The sequence below is a fragment of the Quercus lobata genome, chromosome 7, assembly GCF_001633185.2.
Source record: "Quercus lobata isolate SW786 chromosome 7, ValleyOak3.0 Primary Assembly, whole genome shotgun sequence".
Taxonomy (NCBI): Eukaryota; Viridiplantae; Streptophyta; class Magnoliopsida; order Fagales; family Fagaceae; genus Quercus; species Quercus lobata.
The window spans coordinates 28,316,523-28,328,460 of record NC_044910.1 but is presented as its reverse complement, the minus strand read 5'-3'; the positions used below and the strand labels follow the sequence as shown (position 1 = coordinate 28,328,460).

The window sequence follows — 11,938 nt, the reverse complement described above, 5'->3', positions numbered from 1 at the left end:
TCTTGCTATAGGCCTTTTTATGTTATTTCAAACTGTAACTAGAAGTTGTCATTAAAAAAATCTATAATAACATCAACTGGAAGGTTTTTCAATTGCTCTCTTTAAAATTTGATTTTTCTAAATAGGTTTATGGTACCGGTCAACATTGAATTCATTTTCTAAGCTGCCTTCTAGGTTAGGAACATAATTTTGCTACCTTCTCATTTTATGCTGGGAATTAGAATTCAAAGGAAACCTTAAATATAAAGGTTGCACATGTATAATCTAACCTTTGTCTTTAAATGTAGATGGTCATCATGAATGTCATAACATAATAAATAAGTAACAAATATAATTACAATCACGTTTGAGATTTTGAATGTTGAGAAAAAAGACCCATGTGGGTGTCCTCTTTAGTTTAGTTTTTTTTTTTTTTTTTTTTAGAATGGAGTGTCCTCTTTAGTTGATATAAAACATTTTAGTTGTCAATAGCTGGCAAGATATTTTTTTAGTTGGCTATGACTAAAAATATTTAGTCATTATCTTGTCAATTGGATTATCAATATTACCTCATGTATTTAAAATTTTAAAAAAAATGTAGAAGGATTAAAAATAATAATAATAAAATAATATATTTATTGATCTTAAATTCAAATCCAAATTTAGGTATCTAAACAATGGAATTTCAGATGATGAATTTAAATCCTTCATTGTTTGAAAAGACCCAAACAAGGAATTTTAAAATTAAGGGATTTCAAATCAAGGCATTTTAAATTAATGGATTTCAAATCCAAATCCAAATCCAAATGTTGTCATCCAAACACAACCTAAGTACATATGAATCCGAAGCACCTAATTTCTCAATGATATAATGCTTATTTGATTGAGCAACAAAGATCAATTCCATGATAGTGCCCTTCTATAAAAAGCATATTGGAAGGCACTATGGAGGCTTGCCCTTAACTTTAGGATAGTTTTACTTATACCCCCCTAAACATTTATTTTAGTCAATTTAATACTGTAACAAATAAACTCCTTTAACTTTTTATTTTAGTTAATTTAGAACATATATTTTGGTATTGTAACCACTAGACTCTTTTAACTATTATGTTGTGGTAAGACCCCTTCATTTTTTATTATTTATTTTTTATATATTGATTTAGTGCAAAAATTGGTTAAAGATAAAGTTAAGGGGGTTAATTTGCTACCATACCAAAGTTTATAGTGTGTGTTTGGGATGTGATTATAAGCTAGCTTTTTTTTTTTCTTCTTCCATATTTTCTATTATTTGTGAGTCCCACGTGATTTCTGCAAAAAAGAAACTTATTTTTTGCTTCGGTTAGCTTATTGCCCAACCAGCCAGGTATTGTTTGCAGGTTCCACTCTAATGTTTTTGGTAAAAAAAACTAGGTACAGTAAACTGTTTGTAGATCTCACCCTATGAATTTGCTCAAAATGCTAAGTATATTTAGCTTATTGTGGGTCTCACTCTCATTTTTTGCTATCGTATTTTCAGCCAAAAAAAAAATAGAAAAAAAATAAAAAAAAAAAAAAAAAAAAAAAAAAAAAAAAAAAAAAAAAAAAAAAAACTAGATAAGTTGTTTCTAAACAAATTGTAGTGGGCCTTTTTGGTTAAATTGGGTTGGGCTGTCTCCTGCGGTACTACGCCCAAATATTCTGAGTAAGTGAGTTGAGACTGATCCAACTGCAACTCAATTTGGTCTAACTTGTGCACAAACTATGCCTCGTTTGCCAAGAGCGCGCTTACGGCGGGCATATCTGTTTTAGATGAGTCATGGCAAACAAATATGATAATAATAAGACAAAAGAAAGTACTTTGATTTCTTAATTAAAGTGAATAGATAATCCTTAATCAAGAAAAGATAATCACAATTTAACAACAATTATTTTTATAAAAAAAGTAAAGGGAATAAGTGGGTAGTATATGGGTTAATTAAAAGAAGAAAGAAATCAAATTAAATCTGATCTGCAGGACCAAAACTAGAGAGGGAAGAACGCCTCTTCTCAAAGTGAATAACCTCCCAGGGAAATCTTGCCGTGGAAATTAATCACTTTGAAGGAAGCGGACCTGAATGGTTGGTGCACAAGAGAACTTTTTGTTTCCGGCAAAGAGTAGGGCTTTGAGAGGGAGAGAAGGAATCAACCTATTGGGGCATGCCTGCCGCTCTAACTCTCTATCTTTTTCTTTCCTTCTCTTCTAATATTCCCCTTTTTTTTTTTTTTTTTTTTCTTAATACTTGTTTTCTATTTCCTGGTTTTCAAATTCCTAATACCGTGGTGCTTATGTCGTTCTCCCCTGTACACGACAACGGCCTCTTTTTATAATGTCTGTCGTGACCGAGTTTTACTATTTTAGTCATTAACCACTTTTGTCTGGTTTGAGTGTACTTGCCGACCACCACTGGTTTATCTGTGTGCCACTCCCCATCGCTAGACAAAAGAAAACTATTTTATTTGTTTGTTTGCCGTGGCACTCTTCCTTGCTACGGTGTGGGTGCCTATTCTCTCCCTATCCCTCATGGCATGTACCTAGTGGTTTCAACTCAGCTTTGCTTCTTTTGGGTGATATGTCATTTCAGCAAAACACTTCCCCCAAAAGAGCCCGAGCAGGAACCTCAGAATAGGTTTTTCCCTCTCCCCACCACCAAACCATGCCCTTTTACCTCTGACCCATGATCTCACCGTGTCTTGTATTAGCTGGGTACAGGCTGATAAGGTCTGGGCCTTGCGTGTGCCTCTCTTTCATGTATGTCCAAAATCTGCCTGCTGTTCATGCGTTTGTCGTGGTTGGCTTGCACAGTCTGTCGTCTGTTTTTGACTATTTTCTGGTTCCCTTTTCCTTTATGGCTTACCCCACTTAACGGCTGAGCCTTGCTTGACGGTGGGCTTTGCCTTTCTTCAGCCCACCCTTTTTCCTACTACAATCTCCTGCCATACCACTCTATCATTCCTGCTGCGAAGTTGTTTGCCTTAATCCTATTGGGCCTCTTTGGGCTTGCCGTTTATTCTTCTCCTAATGGCCCAATACGGCCATTGGTTCTTTTATTACATCACTAGCGGGCTCCTGTGTCCCATTTGTTTTCTATTGGGCGTCCTTGGCCCATTTGCTTTCCTTGGGCTTTGTTGGCTCTTTTCTTAACTTTACATTCCCATGAGCTTTTACTGAGTTCTTTGGACTTCCCCAGCCCAATTGCATTATCCCTCATCCTTGGGGCTCATGGGCTTGCCATTAACCCCTTACTTTTTTTGCTTTTATTACTTTGGGCCTGCTGTGGCCCATTCTCACTTTTCCACATCATATACTGCCCATTGTTTGCTTTTTCTCTCTTTTTGGGCTCTTTTAAGCCCATTTATCCCTTCAAGGCCCATTTGTTTATCTCATAGGCATGTGATCCATTATTCATGTCGCTTGGACTTAATGAGTTTTCTATCTATTTACCAACTCTTTTCTGTCCACGTTGCTGGACTTCTCCTTTCCACTTGAGCTTCCAAAATGGTCATCAACACAAATTAACTAAAATAAAAGTTTAGAGAGTACTACCCAGAGTTTAACTATCAAGTTCAGGATGGATTCGAAGCTAAAAATTATCTCTACAAAAGTAACTTAATTCTAAGCTGAAGGTTCCAAATTCAAGACATATGTAAGAATAAATTGTCCTATAATGTATTCATTTGATAACTTCATATATGTAATGGTTTAATAAGATGTTACATATCCTTAAAACATTTGTTAATGGAGAAGTAAGTTTCCTAAGTAACTCCAACTTTGATGGGCAATTGGAGATTATAGATACAAGGAATTTGGTCATCTCTCTACCTATAAAAGAGACATTCAGCTACTCCATCACTGACATTGAATATTTAAAGAGAAAAAAGGGTTAAGAGAGAGAAACTAATTCTATAAGAATTAGGGCAAAACTTAGGTACAGTACCTTAGGTTACCTACTTAAAATTTTGACATCTGTCCAATTTAACAACCCAAACAAATGACGTTAAAACTTTTTTTTTTTTTTTTTTTTTTTTTTTTCTGTACTGCAACTGCAAGAGAACCCATGACTTCTACTAGGTTTCAAACCAAAAAATGGACATTTCTCCCTCATTTTCTCAGTAACCAAACAGGAAAGATCAAAAAATAAAAACCAGATCTACTGTGTTTCAAACCAAAAAATGGACCCTTTTCAACTATACTCGAAACTTCCACACTCTTAACATCAACAAAGCCATCGTCACAACTTCTTTCACTATTTTGTCCAGAGAGAGAGAGAGAGAGAGAATCATAGATCAGAAAAGAAGAAAGGAAACAGGTACACATACATACACACACACACACACACAACCACACACACCGAGAGAGAGAGAGAGGAGAGAGAGAGGAGAGAGAGAGGAGAGAGAGAGAGAGAGAGAGAGAGAGAGAGAGAGAGAGAGAGAGATCATAGATCAGAAAAGAAGAAAGAATCATAGATTAGAAAATAAGACAGGAAATAGATACACATACATACACACACATACCGAGAGAGAGAGAGAGAGAGAGAGAGAGAGAGAGAGAGAGAGAGAGAGAATCATAGATCAGAAAAGAAGAAGGAAACAGATTCACATACATACTCACATCGAGAGAATCATAGATCAGAAAAGAAGAAGGAAACAGATTCACATACATACTCACATCGAGATAGAGAGATATGAGATTTTTATTTTATTTTATTTTATTTTATTTTTTGGGTTTGGAAGAGAAGGGTCATGGGTGGTTTGGAAGAGAAAGGTTTTGTGTTTGGAAAAGAAACCGTTTGCAGTACAAGAAAAGAAGGAGGAATGAAAATGTAGGGGCTAGAGCCTAAAATAATGTATTGGGCCTTGGGTCTTGTCCGAGAACACTAATAAGTCCGAGGAGAAGAACACGACTTAAATGATCCACATTACAAGTCTCATCAGTGGGGAACAAAGGGAAGAAGGTCCGAGGAGGAACTCCTCCTTGGACACGACAAACGCAGACCAAGAGTGTACTCTAGCAATTGAAGTGCGCCTCCTGAACACGTGAGAGGGAAGAAAACTCAAAATATTTAAGGAAAAGCTACCACAACCACATTAAATGCACTGTAACTACTTTTTTGGCCACATTAATATGGAGAAGACCCCTAAATAGTGCTACCTTGGCTGTCACAACTCACAGAGGGTTGAAAGGGGTATCTGATAGGATGGGTACTTAAGTGGGGATCCAGATGATCAACAAGTGTAAGGTCCAGATGATCAGAAATGAGTTATATAATGTGGAAGAGCCCCCATAAAGAGGGGGAGTCAGGAAAAAAGTGAGAGAGAATACTGTAATATGCTAAACAATCTTAATATTGTGATCTGTATACGTTAAATTTTGGTCTCTTCGGACCGAATGTCCATTGGCAATGATGGCTTTTATTTGTGTTTGATTGATTTTTAACTCCATACTAGCCGTTGCCCAACTCATTAAGACTTAGTTCTTTGACCCATACTCTACAAAATTCATTGTATTGGGCTTATTAGACTAGGATTCCATACGTTTGGGCTTGGGCTCCAAATCTTGCCTCTACAGAAAAAAAAAAAAAAAAAAAGTTTTAATGCTATTTGCTTGGGTTGTTAAATTAGACAGATGTCAAAATTTTAAGTAGGGAACTTAAGGTACTGTACCTAAGTTTTGCCCTAAGAATTAAGTACCTTTTATACTAAGATTTGATCTTAAGAAAATTTCAGCAATGGATCAAGGTAAGCTTTATAAATAATTTTGAAGTTGTGGAATCATGATAATTCAAGATCCTAAAATTTATATTATGGTTGTTTGTTATCTAACAACATAAAGAAAATATTTACAACATAAACTACACAATGTAATGCAATCCTTGAATCTGTGGAACAACTCTTCATTGAGTGTCCCGTATCGAAAATTGTGTGTTCAAATTCACCTTGATCGTTTCTTAAAAACATTTAAAAAAAAAAAAAAATCTCCTTGTTAGAAACTCAGAAATCAGAATCAATAGATGAGAAAGCATAACCAACTTGATTCAGTGCTAGTTGTCCTTCAAATTAAAACAGTTTACTGGCATCGCAAATGGTCGTGAGTCAGGATTAGCCAACATTATTTTAGAGGATGGTACATTGAATCAATTTGTATGTAATACAGCCCCTTTAAAGTCCATCAAATTCTCCTCGCTGCTCTATTGAAGTCCTCATCAGAGACACCAATAGATCTTGTCTTTTGGTATTTGTTCAATGAAGTATTATTTAGCAAAAAAAAAAAAAGTTCCAAAATAAGCATTTGATTGTGCTTGAAATCAAAATTCTTTCCAATTTTATCTTTGTCCTTCTGTTTTTTGGCAATGTATTAAAATAATTGAATATTTTGCTTTAATTTGTGACATGCGAAAATGCTTGAGAGAACTAGTATTTTTTTTTTCTTTTGGGGAAGAAAAAAGATAGTTGGGTTGAGACATTGATTTGGTTTGAGTGAAAACCTGAAAAGAAGAATATTAATTATTTTAATATTGTTTGAGAGAGGAATTACATAGTCGTCCTGCTGATTTGGACAGAAGAGGATAAATAAAGAAATAGATAAAACTACTGAAACTTGTGTCTTAGCTTTTTAGTGCATGTGGATTGACTGTACATATATTACTAAACTAGACTACAATGTACTATAAGAATCCCATACAACTTGGGGATGTAGCTCAGATGGTAGAGCGCTCGCTTAGCATGCGAGAGGTACGGGGATCGATACCCCGCATCTCCATCGTTGTTTTCTCAGTTTTCGACTTCCCAAGTATAGAAATAATTGGATAAGTAGGCAAAAGTGGTCTACAAGAACATCGCCGTGGGCGTGCCGGAGTGGTTATCGGGCATGACTAGAAATCATGTGGGCTCTGCCCGCGCAGGTTCGAATCCTGCCGCTCACGTTTCCATTAAATTAATTTTTTTATTTTTTTTTATTTTTTAAAATCCTCTGATGAACCCAAAGTTCTTAAAGATTATGGCCACAAACCAAGAATCATTAGCAAACCACAATCAATAGCTACCGTGTGCAATTTACTTAATCAAACTAAACTTGTTGTAAGGATAAGGTTAAATTAACTTAATCAATAGCTACCGTGTGCAATTTACTTAAGACAAAGACTTCCTATAGTTTATATTTGTATATATCTAGTGACTATTACTTCGTAAGCAACAGACTACAAAGTAATCTTCTCCCTTTTTAAAAGAAGCACATAGTAATCTATAGACGAGTGGGTGGTTGGGTTAGTTTTTTTATTGAGTTCATACTTTAGTTGGACAGAACTTCATATTCTTTAGTACAATCCTTGCTTCTGTGACTCAAAATATACGTAGTTAATTATTGCTTGATGTTATTGTCCTTGGTTGACGAAGACTTTGGGTACTATAATGTGCATTATTAGAGCATAGAGGGACCCATGTGATGCACTCAAAATGATGTGTTGTTCTCTTACCATCCATGGAATTTGGTGAGAGAACACATCATTTATTGTGGTGGAAAATTTACTAGAAATTTCACCACGAGGAAAAAATTTTCTAGATGTTTGTTCAAACCCTTTGTTCGCCTCCTAGTTATAGGCTTTAGTCATTAGCTCATCTATCACTTAACTGCCCTTTTACCCTAGTATAAGGGGAAAGGGTAATGGGTTCAATTTCAACGAAGGCCTTGATGACACACCAACACGAAAATACTTAAGAAAAATACGAAAAAGGTGCTCTAAAATCAATGAGGGCCACTTTCGATGAATCTCATATTGTGAAGTGTGAACAACTCAAAAATTCAAAGGACTCAAGAGAGAAAGTGAACAAAATGAACAACAACAAAAGGAAAAAGCCGAAAATTCCCTTGTTTATATTTGTCTAGACTATAGAATGATCGTACAAACTACAAAGTAATGAAGTGGTTGGTAGGTCCCATCCTCCCCACTTGACTTAAAAGTTAAAAGACTTGGGGAAACTTCCACCAAGTACCTCCCCCCAATAGAGTCGTAAAGAAGTTGGAAACGTGTGACACGGCCAATTATGTCTTTCTTTGTCTTCTAGAGATAATAATATCTGTAATATGCTCCAATTATTAAAGCATAAAATAGCCACCCTTCTAGATTATTCGTTATCACCGCTTTTCCACACTAAAGTAATCCATATATATGTTATCTTCTTTAACTAATATAGAACAGAGGCTTGGGTATTTTCAAAGACATTTGCCAGCCTCTGTCTTGTCCTCTGGGCAATGAAATATATGGCATCTGAGGTTTAGTTCTACTCAAATCAATAAAAATATGGGTTTACCTAAGCCACTGCTTCTTCTGCTGTTGCTTACAACAATTGTTTCTACATCACAGAAACCAATAGTTACAGAAGCAAGGCCACTTTCCCAACAAAGTAAGAATTACACTATTTCTCTGTTTTTTTTTCCCTAATATTTGGTGATTTTCGCTTATATTATTTAGTGTCTTTTGAATTACAGGATTTTCAGAGATTTTCTCGACACTTGGAGTTGCTTGCAAGTGTTGTGATGGCGAAAAGGGTGAATGCACGAGTACATGGACAGGGTCTTGCTCTAAGCTCCAATGCCTTCCCTGGAAATTAAACTAGCTTGTTTTACACTGTAATTTTTGTTTTTTGGGGACGTTGTTGCACATAGTTCAGTGTTCTGTTTACCAACTATATCTATATGATATGCGTTAATCGAATTGGGTTATTTTACTTTCGGTAGTCATTTACAATTCACATAAGGATCACTGCGTTAGCTTAGGTACTAGGAAGTACGCTCACCAAACTAGCAGCGTTATTCCTATCCGATATTAGAGGCGGCAAAATCTGACATATCCTGTTAATACGACATCATGAAGTTAACACGACATCAAGAAATTAGTAGGTAATGAGTCGAGGTTTAACAGGCTCATATAGTATTCACGTTGACACAACTTACTATTTTAATAAACGTGTCATGTTTGTATTTAACTCACAAAACTATCTAACCCGTTTATTAAATATTATTTTACTAATATATCTTTTAAACTTCTAGGTATTTAAATTTATTAGTTGTTGTAGTTTATGTTTTTTGACATTTTGTAATTTATTAATAGTGATATTGGGATATGCTTTTGTTTTGAATAATTATTTGTGATGTAGTTACTTGTTAGTTTTTAAATTTTTTTATTTGTTTGGTTTTTCATAGTTCAAATCAATTGGGTTAATATTAAAATTTATATATATTTTTTCACTTTGATAAGTTTGATAAATGAGTCGACACGACTAAGTCATTTAATAAATAAGTTATGTTAGGGTTGAGTAATCCTGACTTGTTTAATAAACGTGTTGGATAGGTGTCGACTTATATAGTCGAATACTTATAAGTCGATATGGCGTGAATTTGAGACGCAATCATGAATTGTCACCCACTATTTGACAGTAAATATTTAAGGTAAGACAAAGTTTTTCTACAAACTAGGATGTAGTCAATGACTACAACCCTCACTAAAAAAATTAATATAATTACATATTTTGAAAATTTAACAGTTGATTACATGTTCTTTACGTTCTCAACACATATGTCAGAAACTTATTATTTATGCATAATTTCATGTTACAAAAACTTGAAATCTAAACATTTGATTAATGGTATAACTATTGATATTTAATTTTCTAAAATTTTTTTAAGTATAGAGGATAAGGATATAGAAAGAAAATTTTCTTTCTATATTCTTTTTCTTTCTATATAGAAAGAAAATTTTATTCAATGATAAATTTGTCAAAATTGTATCAAATAAAAAGATATTAAGTGAAGTTGTAGTCATTGAATACAACCTAATTTATAGCAAAATGAAACTAACAGCTTCTTAATTAAGTTTTAAGGTAAAGTATATTTTGATCCTTCAACTTTTATTACAGCTTTTATTTCATTTGTCCTAAGACAAAACTCAAATTGTGGCCTTCTATATTAATTTTTTTAAAATTACTTATTTAATATTCTTATAAAATTATAGTATTTTATAAATATTTTGAGTTTGAAGTATAAAATCTTCTTTATGGTTTCATTGGTTCGTTAAGGTAAAATTTAGGTACAATACTTAGGGTCCGTTTGGATACAACTTATTTTGCTGAAAACTAAAAACACTGTAACAAAATAATATTTATATGTGTAAATAGTACCGTGGGACCCATTTTTAATGAAAAAGTTGTTGAAAAGTGGAGTTTGTGGGTCCCATGAATAGTGCACGGGAGAAAAGTCAACAACTACGGCTGAAATGAAAAAAAAAAAAAAAAAAAAAAAAAAAAAAAAAAAAAAAAAAAGAAAAGAAAAAAAAAGGCGCAAGTGCTAAATACAAACACCAATAAGTTGGATCCAAACGGGCAATTAGGTGTTGTTCTTTAGGTTTCCCTCTTAAAATTTAGTCATATAACTACTTAACTAAAAATATACTTCTATCCTATGAGAAAAAAGTCACATAGCTGAATTTTAAGATGAGAACCTAAGGAACAATATTTAAGGTACTATACTTAAATTTTGTCCAGTTCATTAAGCCTATGGTTGGTTCCACATTAATTTTTTCATAGTGTAAATATTTTTTGGTGAAAACATTTTCCGGATTAGAAAATATTTTCAAATGTTTGGTTGCAGTCCTAAAAATGCTTTGAAAAATATTTTTGGATGTTTGGTTGTGTTATGAAAAATGCTATGGAAAACACATTTTCTACTAGTTTTTCACATTTTCTCGGCTTCTAAACAAATATCATAATAGAAAATTCCAATATATACCCCCAAAGAAACAAAAAAGAAGAAGAAGAAGAAGAAGAAGAAGAGATTTGAACATTCATCAAACCAGAGAGAGAGAGAGAGAGAGAGAGAGAGAGAGAGAGAGAGAGAGAGAGAGAGAGAAAGGTTCATGGGTTGGTCAAAGGCTCTATCTGAAAGCAGCGCGATGACGATCTTAAGGTAGAGACAATGAGATTGGAAGTTCGATCTAAAGGCTGTAACAATGAGATTGATGTAGAGACAACGATATCTAGGGGTGGGTGGTCATGATGGTTAGCGTTAGTGGCTGGGTGATCATAGTGGTCTGATCGGTTCATGGGTGGGTTTCTCAACTAGTCTAATTGGCTATGTGCTCTCTCTCTCTCTCTCTCTCTCTCTCTCTCTCTCTCTCTCTCTCTCTCTCTCTCTCTTCTCTCTCTTCTCTCTCTCTCTCTCTCTCTCTCTCTCTCTCTCTCTCTCTCTCTCAAATGAGTGAGTGTGAGTGAGAGGATAAAAATAAAATGACCCTATTTCACAGTTAAAGGGAAAATGATTTCAAGTTAAATGGGTTTTTTAGTCAACCCAAACACTTATAAGATTGTAAAATGTTTCCCATTAAATCTTTTCAATCAAACCAAACATGGCCTAACTAAATCAATTGAAGTTAGCACTAAAACAAGGTTTAAACTTGTTGCACACAAAGTGTTTCATATAGTTTTATACACTTCGAAGCAACTAAGTCGCAATGAAGTCATGATTTCCAAGTAGAAAATTATGTCACAATTTCTATTGTTTTTGGGAATATGTGTAAAATTGTGTAAAAGACTTTGTGTACAATAAACATAGATCCTGAAAAAATTAGAATTAAGTGCATCAATATTTAGTTAACAAACAAATTATAAAATTATTTGCGAGTGCCATCAAAGCCTCTAAAAGGATCAAAACTACTACACTAGGCCTTTTTTTGTTGTTGTGAATTCTAGCTGAGCATAAGCATAGTACAACTACTTAGCTACAAACTAGATACTCAAATTTAGTCTACAGTCCTATAAAAAAAATCCATATATGCTTAAATGAACAAAGTTTCTCTCCAAACTAGTTTGGGGAAGAACCCTTCAAACCCCTCATATATCTTTATATTAAATACGAGTTTAGAAAATTTATTCGTTGGATTGCATGCTTATATTC

General features: G+C 34.1%; 1 long non-coding RNA gene and 2 other non-coding genes across 3 annotated transcripts; all 3 read left to right on the top strand.

The window, feature by feature from the left end:
* The first annotated feature begins 6,681 nt into the window (after nt 1–6,681).
* Nucleotides 6,682–6,754, top strand: TRNAA-AGC. Its single transcript has one exon. It is a non-coding gene; the product is annotated as a tRNA-Ala (tRNA).
* An 81-nt stretch (nt 6,755–6,835) lies between these two features.
* On the top strand, nt 6,836–6,917 carry TRNAS-AGA. Its single transcript has one exon. It is a non-coding gene; the product is annotated as a tRNA-Ser (tRNA).
* Nucleotides 6,918–8,098: 1,181 nt separating this feature from the next.
* On the top strand, nt 8,099–8,718 carry LOC115952415. The gene is made up of 2 exons (XR_004083403.1): nt 8,099–8,394; nt 8,480–8,718. It is a non-coding gene; the product is annotated as an uncharacterized LOC115952415 (long non-coding RNA).
* The last annotated feature ends 3,220 nt before the right edge of the window (nt 8,719–11,938 follow it).